The sequence below is a fragment of the Somniosus microcephalus genome, chromosome 3 (genome assembly GCF_052327205.1).
Source record: "Somniosus microcephalus isolate GS21.2 chromosome 3, FLI_Smic_1.0, whole genome shotgun sequence".
Lineage (NCBI taxonomy): Eukaryota > Metazoa > Chordata > Chondrichthyes > Squaliformes > Somniosidae > Somniosus > Somniosus microcephalus.
In genome coordinates, this window is record NC_140989.1 from 307694812 (window position 1) to 307706985 (window position 12174).

Consider the following 12174-nt stretch of genomic DNA (forward strand, 5'->3'; position numbering starts at 1 on the left):
TATCAGAGCATCTCTAATTACTCTCACTGCACTGATTCACTTTTTTTTGTATCTCCCAAATACAGAAAAACATATAGTCACCGTGGCTCAGTTTGTAATGCCCTAGTTCTGAGTCAGAAGGTCAAGGTTTCAAGCGCCACTCTAGTACTTGAGTACATGCATTAGACTGACAAAAGAGTGCAGCGCTGAGGGAGTGTTGCATTGTCAGAGGTGTCATCTTTTGAATGAGACATTAAACCAAGGTTCCATCTGCTAATTAAGATAAACTAAATGATCTCATGGCACTATTTAAAGAGCGGAGTGTTCTCCCAATATCGAGTACGATAGCAAAATACTGCGGATGTTGGAAATCCGAAATAACAACAGAAAATGCTGGAAAAACTCAGCAGGTCAGGCAACATCCGTGGACAGAAATTTGAGTTGACGTTTCGGGTCGAACCCTTCTTCAAAACTGTAAAGAAAAGATAGATCGGAGGCAGGGCTGCGATCGGACAAAAGAATAAAAGAAACAAAAGAAGTAAAAAAGAGACAATAAAAGGTGTTAGAAGCTAGACAAGATGGGGCTATTACCATCTCGTCTAGCTTCTAACACCTTTTATTGTCTCTTTTTTACTTCTTTTGTTTCTTTTATTCTTTTGTCCGATCGCAGCCCTGCCTCCAATCTATCTTTTCTTTCCAGTTTTGAAGAAGGGTTCGACCCGAAACGTCAACTCAAATTTCTGTCCACGGATGTTGCCTGACCTGCTGAGTTTTTCCAGCATTTTCTGTTGTTGTTTCGTTCTCCCAATATCCCTCCCTCTAACCACCACCAAATACAGATTTAACAGCTATTGATCTCATTTGCTGTTTTGGGGCCTTGCTGTGCGCAACTTGGCTGCCAAATCTGCCTCTATGACACAATAACTAAACTTCTTAAAAGTAATTAATTGGATATCAAATGTGTTGTGATATCCTGGGAATGTGATACGGTGCTATGTAAATGCAAGTTCTTTCTTTTGTATAGGACCAAGACTAGACGAATGTGCAGGAATAAATATTTGTAGCCACAAAAATATGGGGTTGAATTTCCGAAGGGCTCTCTGCCATAACTTTAGTGGAACATCCATGGAAATCACGTTTCTCCAGGGTTTCCACAGATCCGATGATCGGAAAACCCACTGCATAAATTCAACCCCTATGTCTCAAGGTGATGACACCTTTCCTCTTGCACCACATGCCCCACCTAAACTGCCACGATGGCGGTGTGGCCTTTATTACCAAATCTCACCTTGGTCTGCCCCCCATCTCCTCTGGCAACTTATCCTACCCCTCTCATCTCTCACTTAAAAACTTCATTCTCTACTGCTCACCCAAGCCCAATGCCAAGTTTCTCACCGAGATATATTCACTGCTTTTTCACCCTCAGCTCTGAATGACTTCAATCTTCATCTCAACTCACCTTGCCCTCTCTCCTGAGTTCACTGCCTTCCCGTCTTCCCTTCACCTCTCCCTCCATATAAACTCTCCTACCCATACTCACGCCCACCCTCTCGACCTCTGCATCTCACGTGGCCTCTCTATTCCCATTGTCTAAATCACAGACAAGGCCATCTCTGATCACTTTGCTGTATCCCTCTTCACTCACAGCCCCCTTCCCACCCTACTTCTTTCTGCTTCCGCCCCTGGAAAAATTTTCCCCCCAAGTCACTTACAACAGCACATTCAAACTCCCAAAAGCCTTTCACCCGCCATTCACCATATTTCTGCAGCTACCGATCTGCTCAATCACACCCTCATCTCCATTTTGGTGCCCTTGTCCCCAGTAAAATCTTTAATCTCTCCCACTCTGCTTGTTCCCCCTCAATACTACAAACTCCGTTCCTTAGCTACCGATTCCAGCCCTCTTCCTGGCCACCGTCTCAGGCTGAACTAGACTGTTCGAAATGTCAGCATCCTATTTGACTCTGAGCTGAGCTTCCAACTCCACAACCAAACCACCTACTTCCAGCTCTGTAATATTGCCCATCTCCGCCCTTGACTCAGCCCATCTGCTGCTAAACCCTCATCTATGCTTTGGTTAACTCCAGACTCGACTATTCCAATGCTCTCCTGGCCGGTCTCCCATCTTCCAACCTCCATAAACTTAAGCTCATCCAAAACCCTGCTGTCCGTATCCTAAATTGCACCAAGTCTCGTTCACCCATCACCACTGTGCTTGCTGACCTACATTGGCTACCGGTCCAACAGCACCTTGACTTTAAAACTTTCATTCCTCCATGGCCTCACCCCTCCCTATCTCTGTAACCTCCTCCAGCCCTACAACCCTTCGGGAACTCTACATTCCTCCAATTCCAGCCTCTGTGCATCCCCCACTTCCTTCGCCTCACCATTGGCGGATGTGCCTTCAGCTGTCTAGGCCCTAAACTCTGAAATTCCCTCACTAAACCTCTCCGCCTGTACATCCTCCTTTCAAGACCCTCCTTGACCAAGCTTTTGATGAGCTATCATGTCTCCTTCTTTGGCCCGGTGTCAATTTTTGTCTGATTACACTCCTGTAAAGCATCTTGGAACTGTTTACTACGTTAAAAACACTATATAAATGCAAGTTGATGTTGTTGTTGTATTATGGCTACTGAATTGTACCAGCATGAACAGTTGTCAATGATCATCTGGGAGTCAGAGAGCTCTAAAATACTTTAACTTTATACTTTTTGGATAATCAGTTAAATTTTGTGCACCTTTAGGCCAGCCAATGCACCAATCAAATCAGAGCCTCAGTCTGTACTTTATGGAATCAGACAGTGAGAGGCCAGAGAGGCAGAAAACAGAGTTTGCTTGTGGAACTTAAGCAAAATGACCTTAAGTTGCTGCATGGCATGTGGACTAGAGATGCTAAAAATAACACGGGTTAACAAACCCAACATGAGAGTGTTACTGTGGAGTTACTAGTCCTGAAATTCTTAGTGAGCTGCTGCATGACTGGAAGTGGGGCAGGGCAAGACTTTTGTTTGCCAACTGGCCCAGACCCTGACTCTGTCCAAAATCTCGGTGACAGCAAATTAACATTTTGTTTTTGCATAATTGCAGTGCCCATCCCAGCATGCCTCCAGCTGAAGTGTACAGAAGAAGAGCTGAAAGATTCAAATGTAAATTTGCAGCTTCAAAACACAATTAATTGGCACAGGGAAACAAATATTTGGGTCTCACTTCTGTCAGGGTTTAATGCACGTGTACAGAGAATATGGGGCAACTGAGCGAAACTGGTGGAATTTAGGACATCTAAATAATTTAAATAATTAAAAAGGCTAGTGGAATATTGGCCTTTATCTCAAGGGGGCTGGGATACAAAGGGGTGGAAGTTATGCTACAGTTATATAAAGCTCAGGTTAGACCCCATTTAGATTACTATGTTTAGTTCTGGGCACCGCACCTCAGAAAGGATATATTGGCCTTGGAAGGGGTATGGTACCTAGGCTAAAAGGGTTAAATTATGAGGACAGGTTTCATAGACTAGGCTTGTATTCCCATGAGTATAGAAGATTAAGGGGTGATCTAATTGAGGTGTTTAAGATGATTAAAGGAGTTGATAGGATAGATAGAAACTATTTCCTCTGGTGGGGGAGTCCAGAACAAGGAGGCATAAACTTAAAATTAGAGCTAGGCCATTCAGGGGTGATATCAGTAAGCAATTCTTCACACAAGGGGTAGTAGAAATTGGGAACTCTCTCCCCTAAAAGGCTGTTGAGGCTAGGTCAATTGAATATTTCAAAACTAAGATTGCTAGATTTTTGTTATGTAAGGGCATTATGGGTTACGGAACCAAGGCGGGCAGATGAAGTAAAGATACAGATCAGCCATGATCTAACTGAATGGCAGAACAGGCTCGAGGGGCTGAATGGCCTACTCCAGTTCCTATGTTCCTAAAGTCACCCTGCCAGTCCCAACTTCTCCTCTAGTGTCAGTCAGCAGCCAGTCACATTTCCTCATCATTTTTGCTCCAAATTCCTCACCCAACCGGTTTCTGTGGGGGGAATTTTAACCCCAAAAAACAGGTGGGTTGGATGGGAGGTTAAATTGTTTAAAAAACTGAATCCCGAACCTAACCTGCCTACTTCCGGTTTCAACGGAGGTGGGCAGCCAACCCGCACCAAATAGGTGGGTCTCCTATTTAAATATTATAATGAGGTTGGCGTGCCTCAGATTTAACCACCATTACAAATTTAACTCTGGATGGTCGGGTTTCTCAAGCCTTGGGGAACCTGCCAGCTAAAGTAAGGCGAGGACTGCTGGATCCAGGAGGTAAGCGCCTTTACTTACCTCCTGGATCCAGCATACCTGCCTCAGCCACCTCCCCCGATCGGAGATCCCCCCCCCCCCCACGAGGCCTCTGACCCTCTCCCGAGGCCTCCAATCCCCTCCCAGAGGCCTCTGATCCCCCCACGAGCACTGATTGCCTTCCTGTACTCCGCCCTCCAGCCCCAATGCTCCTCCGGCCCCGATCCTCTCCTCTCTCCCCCCACCCCACTGATGCTCTAGCCCCGATCCTACCCCCCACCCCACCCGATGCTCCAGCCCCGATCCTTCCCCCGATCCGCTCCCCCACCCCCCCGGGGATTGCCAGAGGAACCAAGTGGAACACCAGTTAGCGTGATGAAGACTATGAAATTCAACACGAAGTTACACACTTCAAATCTCCTTCTATGGGTGCACAGGTCTATCAGTGTTGTAGAATCAGAAAAATCAAATCTGAAATCCTCCAGAAAAAAAATGGACTTTGAAATCCCCAATAAAGTAGCCACCTTTGGAATATGGTCAACTCAGCTTGTTCTGTTGTTGACTGCGATAGAGACGTTCAATCTATCCTTTTTCCCCCTCCATCCTAAATGCTGGGCCCATAAGCAGCTTACTTGCAGAAGGGGGAAAAAGGTGCATGCAGGACAGTTACAAACACTCTAAAAGTGGCTTTATGGCTTCAAATAATATAAGCTTGTCTTAGTTCTTTTATTTTGTTTCATATAGCAGCTCAGACCCCTTTCCTGGAGTTCTTTAACTAAAGCTTGCCTCTCAGTAACTCCACAGCACACCTGCATCAAAAGATGAGCTCATGAGAGCACACTGCTACCCAATCTAAGTTCAATGGTATAGCAAGACAAAGTAGGGCAGCCTCGGTGCTCCTCTACTCAGTTACCTCCATGCTGCTCTCTCATAGCCACCGCTATCAAAACACCTCAATTCTGAAGTATGTGACATTACTCTCCTAGTATGTATAACTATACCAACAGACTAGCTGTATTAATGCATTTTTGCAAATGAAAAAATAAGGAAATGTACAACAGCATCAATATAAAAATCGATGCAAAATTGTAATTATTTTTATTTTGGGAAAAAAGCACTTTCCTTTTAAGCTACAAGTAGATTTCCCTTTTTAGATAATATATTGATATGCACATCTTTATTGTGAAAAAAGGAATCTCATAGCTGTAATTTAATTTTGTGGCTTAAAACATAAAAGGGGTAAACAAACAAGTAAATGCCAAATGTTCACCAACTGCCGAAACAGTTGTCAGTCGTCAAGTTAAAAAATACATTTCCTTTTCCACCGCAAGCAATTAATGAAGATAACCAGAAGTGGCAGAACTAATATGGACTGTGAGGTGGATGAACCATTCACATTTGCAATAATTGAATTATTATATTCTTTTGCTGACGGTAAGATGTAATTTATTGAAAATTCTGTAGCAAGTCTAATTATGCACACAGTCCCTGCTCTGTTTTCCTTGTATAGTATTAACCATATATTTGCTATGTAACTAATTTAATCACACTCTGAACATGGCATGGCATGTATACTTGGTTACTGGGATAAATGATGAACTGTCCACATGCTTTGATAATGTAAATAAATATTTTTCTGAAAGTCCCATTATCTACAAATAAAAAGTTTTTATTAATAAAGTTCAAAGTGGATGCTCCAAAGAAAATACAAGGACGTCTATAAAAGTAAACAAAACAGCTGGTGTAAAATTAAAATAAATTAAAAGCAGAGTAATTTAACATTAAGCATATGATAAAATTACAGGAAACTCTTTTTTAATCCAGCACCGACGGGACCGGCGTGGTGCCGGTTGATCAAAAAGTCCGGATTACAGGGAGGTATACTTATCAAGGTATGAGAGCCCCGTACACAGCCACAGGTGCAGGTGCCCCGGTTACCCGGCACTTCTGCATGAGTCCCTGTTACACGGCCACAGATCCAGGAGTCCCTATTGCACGGCCACAGGTGCAGGAACCCCGGTTACATGGCCACAGATCCAGGAGTCCCTGTTGCACGGCCACAGGTGCAGGAACCCCGGTTACATGGCCACTAATATATAGTAAAACTTACCTGAACCTACTCCTGAATTTTGCCGGTTAAGAGAGATTTCCGGATATTTAGGTGCCAGTTAAAAGAGAGTTTCCTGTACAAAGATTTTTTACAAATCTGTTGTACTCTACAATATAACTCAAAGGTGTGTATAACTCAAAACAAGACAGTTACAGTAACTAATCACTAGCTCTTATTTATTTTTGACAATTTTATGTTGGTTGAGGTGAGCGCTAATAGTCCTGGGATAACATCCTTTCACTCTGCACCAGGATCACAGCATGGAAACCCCCTGTTTAGCCATCGCTTTGAATCACCAACATGTCTAAAGATCTGAGCTGAAGCCTAAACATTTTCATCCAATTAACAGGGGCTCCTTGAATCACACCAATGTATTAATCTATATATTTTATTTTTAAACACTTATAGAATCATAGGCCGCGAATTTGCCTGCGCTCAGAGGGCAGGTTTGGAGGCAGGTCCACTATCAAAATATCAAAGATTGACAGCGGGTAGGAAACCCGCAGTCAACCCGCCTCCACACGAGTCTCTCAGGTGTCGCGTCTGTCAGCAGAGAACTGACCCGACACCAAGCGGCGGGGGATACAATTGAGCTTGTTAAGAGCCAATTTAATACTACTTTGAGGCTTCCTTGCAATTTTACATTCTCCCCCACGGGTTACCTGCTGTTCAGGAAACACACCAGCTCAACCTGGCGTGTTTTGAGTCTGCTCTGATGTTTCTGATTAGCTGACAGCTGCAGAAGTGGTGTAAAGGAAGCCTGGTGAGTTTCAGAGTGCAGAAAATGTTGGTTACTGCATTTCTTTAGCTTACAAATTTTTAGATCCAACTGTATTTCTAGTGCCACCTCATTGGGAGAACCTCTCTCACCATTGACAGATCGCTTCTGTCATTTATTGCAGCAACATCGGTGCCCACATGAAACTGATAGACAGGATGTACTAGAAAGGCTGGGTATGCTTAGTGTGGATAAGTCACCTGGTCCAGATGGCTTGCATCCCAGGTTGCTAAGGGAATTGGGGGAGGAGATAGCGGAAGGGCTTGCCATAATTTTCCAATCTTCCCTAGATGCGGGGGAGGTGCCTGAGGATTGGAAAGTGGCAAATGTGACACCATTGTTCAAGAAAGGGTATAAGGGCAATCCTAGTATCTACAGGCCGGTCAGTTTAAAATCAGTGGTGGGTAAAGTTTTAAAACAATAATCAAGAAAAAAATTAATGGGCACTTGGAAAGGTTTAAGTTAATTAAGGAGAGCCAACACAGATTTGTAAAAGGCAGATCGTGTTTGACTAATCTAATTGAATTTTTTGACGATGTTCATGGGGCAGTGGTTGGCCATCTTGGATTTGTCCTGCTTGTTGTGGACAGGATAACCTCGGCAATTTTCCACTTTGTTGGTTAAATGCCAGTGTTGTAGCTGTAATGGAACAGCTATATTATATTATGTTTATGCTTTAATAATTTCAGGTCAGAGTCATAACAGCACAGAAGGAGGCCTTTCGGCCCATCAAGTCTCTGTGGCGCAATCCAGTCGGTCCCATTCCCCGCTCTATCCCTGTAGCCCTGCAAGTTTATTTCCCTCAAGTGCCTATCCAGTCTCCCCTTGAAAACATTGAGTGTATCCGCTTCCACCACTTCCGTTGGCAGCCAATTCCAGGTCCTCACCACTTGCTGCGTAAAAAAGTTTTTCCTCACGTCACCCCTATATCTCTTGCCCAAAACCTGAAATCTGTGTCCCCTAGTCCTTGTACCATCAACTAGTGGGATCAGCCTTTCCCCGTCTAGCCTATCCAAACCCGTCATAATCTTGTACACCGCTATCAAATCACCCCTCAACCTCCTTTGCTCTAATGAAAACAAATCCAGCTTCTCCAACCTGTCCTTGTAGCTAAGATCCCCCATCCCCAGAACTATTCTGGAACAAAGATACCTGGTGGTTCACATACACAAATTTTTGAAGGTGGTAGGACAAGTTGGTAACGCCGTTAAAAAAGCATATCGGATCCTTGGCTTTATAAATAGAGTATTAGGAGTACAAAAGCAAGGGAGTTATGCTAAATCTTTATAAATCACTGGTTAGGCCTCAGCTAGAGCAGGGGTTCTCAACCGGGGGTCCACTGCCTCCAAGGAGTTCACGCCATGGGAAATCGACTCATTTTAGCAGGAGCCTTTGGATGGACCCGCCTCACTGCTGCCACCTGCAGGTGGCGCCCTCTGGGGAGGTCAGTGGCTGGGCCTGGGCTCCACGGGCCTTCGTTGGTGGTAGAGGCACACGCTGCCTGTGGGCGCTCTGCAAACCAATCGAGAGTGGCAGATGGAGGAGGAGAATGGGCCGGAGCTTCTGTGGGAAAGCAAAGACTTGGGGCCCGTCACACTCTGTCAAGCCAACCCGGGGCCTTGGTCTCTGTTTTAAATCGGCGAGGGAGGACCAGAGGGGAAAAACCCCACAAAATTACCCTACAGGAGCCATGGCGAAGGTGCAGGTGAACAACATGGTGGTGCTGGACAACCCGTCGCCATTTTTCAGTTCTAGATCACCTTCAAGTGCATCGAAGAGCTGTCGGAGGTTGAGTGAGGCCTGGGGCCTGGACGCGAGGGCCTCCAGGCGCCGTAAAGTGGGTGGAAAGTTATCCCCGTTTGTGTTGAGGGGCTGAGACCTAGTGAACCTTGACAGTTGCTAATGGCAACCATGTGAGATGAACCCCCATCCCTGCTCCTCACACACCCATTTCTCCTCCCCTCATCCCCTTCTCCCCCACCCCCTCCCAACCACAGGGGGTCAGTGGAATTTTTAGAACACAGGAGGGGGACCTCAGAAGCAAAAAGTTCGAGAACCCCTGAGCTAGAGTATTTTGGGAACCACACTTTAGAAAGCATGTCAAGGCCTTGGAGAGGGTGTAGAGGAGATTTACCAGATTTACCAAAATGATACCAGGGGTGAGAGACTTCAGTTATGTGGAGATACTAGAGAAGCTGGGATGGTTTTTCTTACAGCAGAGAAGGTTAATGGAGGATTAAATAGAAGTGTTCAAAATTCTAAGGGGTTTTCATAAAATAAAAATAGTATCCACTGGCAAGTGGGGGTCAGTAACCAGAGGATACAGATTTAACGTGGTGTTAAAAAGTACCAGAGGGGAGATCATAAGAATTTTATTTACGCAAGTTATGATCTGGAATGCACTGCTTGAAAGGGTGGTGGAAGCAGATTCAATAGTAACCTTCAAAAGGGAATTGGATATGTACTTGAAAAGGAAAAATGTGCAGGTCTATGGAGAAAGAGCGGGGGCGTGGGACTAATTGGATAGCTTTTTCAAAGACCCGACACAAGCACGATGAGCCAAATAGCCTGCTTCTGTGCTGTAAGATTCTACGATTTTACCAAATGGAGACTAGAATATGGGGGGTGAAATTGCTCTTCGCAATTTAGAGACCAGAGGGTTGAAATTGCTGTTCGGCAGTAGGGCAAAATGGGTGATAATGAAGTGGCAGCTTGTTTTGCATCCCACCTGATTTTCTTTTCCAGTGAAGTCATTGTAAAATGGTCTGCCAATTTGCCATTGTCCGTTTTACGCTACTGCTGAATATCAATTCCACCCTACAGTCTCCAAATACTACGTTGACATCCAGCAGGGTACTCGCTTCTGGTAGTTTTCCCACTTCCGAGTCAGAATGGTTGGGTTCAAGCCCCACTCCAGACAGTCCCAGACAGCGGAGTCTGTAGTGCCAGCTCTGAATACCAGATCAACGTCTAGCTGGGGTACTTATGTCCAATGGGTTCAGGTTGCCCCTTCATCGTAAAGGGTAGGTGGGGCTCTCTAGCCTTGGTTGCAGCTCATCTAGAATAAGGTACTCTGAGGATAAAAACCACGAGGAAGGCAACGGAAAACCATCTTAACCACTCTTCCCTAGTAAATCGCTCAAGAATGAGACTTAAGTTAGGACCTGCCCTAGGGCAAAACACAACAGTTGGATTGGCTATTTTACTAATCTCCTAAATGTAGGAAGTGAGTTGAAATAATTGGTTTCTGTCAACATTTCAAACTGTATCCCAGTTGCTGGCAAGATAAACTCAGAATTTCAGCACATATGAAAAGCATTTAAATTGGTAATAATAAACAGATCCTCATTAAATTCTCTGATAAAAAACACTACGGGGGAGAAATTCGGTTGGCAGCGCTTCCGATTAGCGCCTAAAGAGGCAGAGAAGTGGGTCGTTAGCCAATTTTCAGCTGGGCGCAGTGAACCCAGCGCCTCCTCCCATATTGAGTGGTATTTTGCGCTGGCGCTAAACAGGCAGATCATGACGTCATTTCAGTGTGCAGCGCCTTTTGGGCGACCCGGGCCGGAAATTCAGTGTTGCGCCCCTCCGTTCCGCCTGGCGCTAATAAGGACTGCTTACCTGGAACGTTCCCCAGTCGCTCTCGGGCTAGGGGGGCGCTCTTTAAAGGGGACTGCACTGGTATAAAAGTGGCAGCCATTTTGGGAGCACAACTTCCTCGAGACTTTCAGAGTTGCTGAGCTGCACTCTGAGAGCCATTGCACCAGTGAGCCAGCGCTGGCCAGAGGAACTTCAGCCTTCTGACCATCACCTTGCTGCTGGTGAGCATTTACAACGTTTACAATTTCTTGTGCGCTATTGAGTGCGAGTCATCAAAGAGTGCTCTGAGTTTGGGTAAGTGTGAGAGTTCTTTAATTGTTATTTCTCTTTATATCATTCTTGAAAAGATTACTTAAGCAGTTTAAGTAAAGGGGAAAAGTTAAATATTTGGGATTCTGTTGGTTTAAGAAGAGTAAAACAAGGTTACACTGCAGTAGGAGTAAATTGGCACAGCAGGCAGTGGAAACCAGTTTTCTAACCAATCAGCAGGGGTGACTCATTTGGCTGTAAACAAACAAACAGTATAAAAAGACCAGTCCTAGTGCGAGCAAGCACTGAGTGTGAGTCATCAAAGAGTGCTCTGAGTTTGGGTAAGTGTGAGAGAGGGTAAGTGGGGTGTTAGGTGCTCTTTTCAAACTTTAACTCTGTGAGTTGTAGTTAATAAGGCCTTTCTGGTGCAGAGTGACTGTTGGTAAACCATTTAACTGGTGTAACTAGAGGGATTGATTTAATTTAAATCCAATTAATTAAAGGGGATACTAACATCTAAATCGGGCAGAGGGTGTCCATAACTAACAATAAAAATTTTAATTAATTACATAGAACGGAGGTGATGTATTACTGTTGCGAGATGTGGGAGCCGGTGAACCCCATTGAGGCTCACGGTGATTATGTCTGTGACAAGTGTCTGCTGCTACAGGAACTCCAGCTCCGTGTTGATGAGCTGGAGTCTGAGCTTCAGACACTGCGACACATCAGGGAGGGGGAGAAGTACCTGGACTCTGTATCAGGAGGTGGCCACACCTATGAAGTTAATTAATTCAGATGTAACCCATGGTCAGGGACAGGACGGTGTGACTACGAGTGAGACAGGTACGGGGATCCAGGAGGTAGAGCTGGAGGAGCCGCAGCCCTTGCTCTTGTCCAACAGGTTCGAGGTTCTTACTCCCTGTGGGGACGGGAGCAGGGACTGCAGGGAGGATGAGCAACCTGGCCACAGCACCGTGGAACAGGGGGCCATTCAAGAGTGGGGAATAAATAGAAATGTTGTAGTGGTAGGGGATAGTATTATTAGGGGGATAGATAGAGTTCTCTGCAGCCGAGAGCGAGAGTCCCGAAGGCTGTGTTGCCTACCCGGTGCCAGGGTTATGGACATCTCCTCTGGGCTGGAAAGAAACTTGCAGTGGGAGGGGGTGGATCCAGTTGTCGTGGT

The 12174-nt window shown here is 45.2% G+C and overlaps 1 protein-coding gene across 5 annotated transcripts in view; it reads right to left on the bottom strand.

Annotated features, from left to right (window-relative positions):
- spata6 (spermatogenesis associated 6) overlaps nt 1-12174 on the bottom strand; it is a 262544-nt gene that overhangs the window by 132345 nt on the left and 118025 nt on the right. The gene's annotated exons all lie outside the window — the stretch shown is intronic.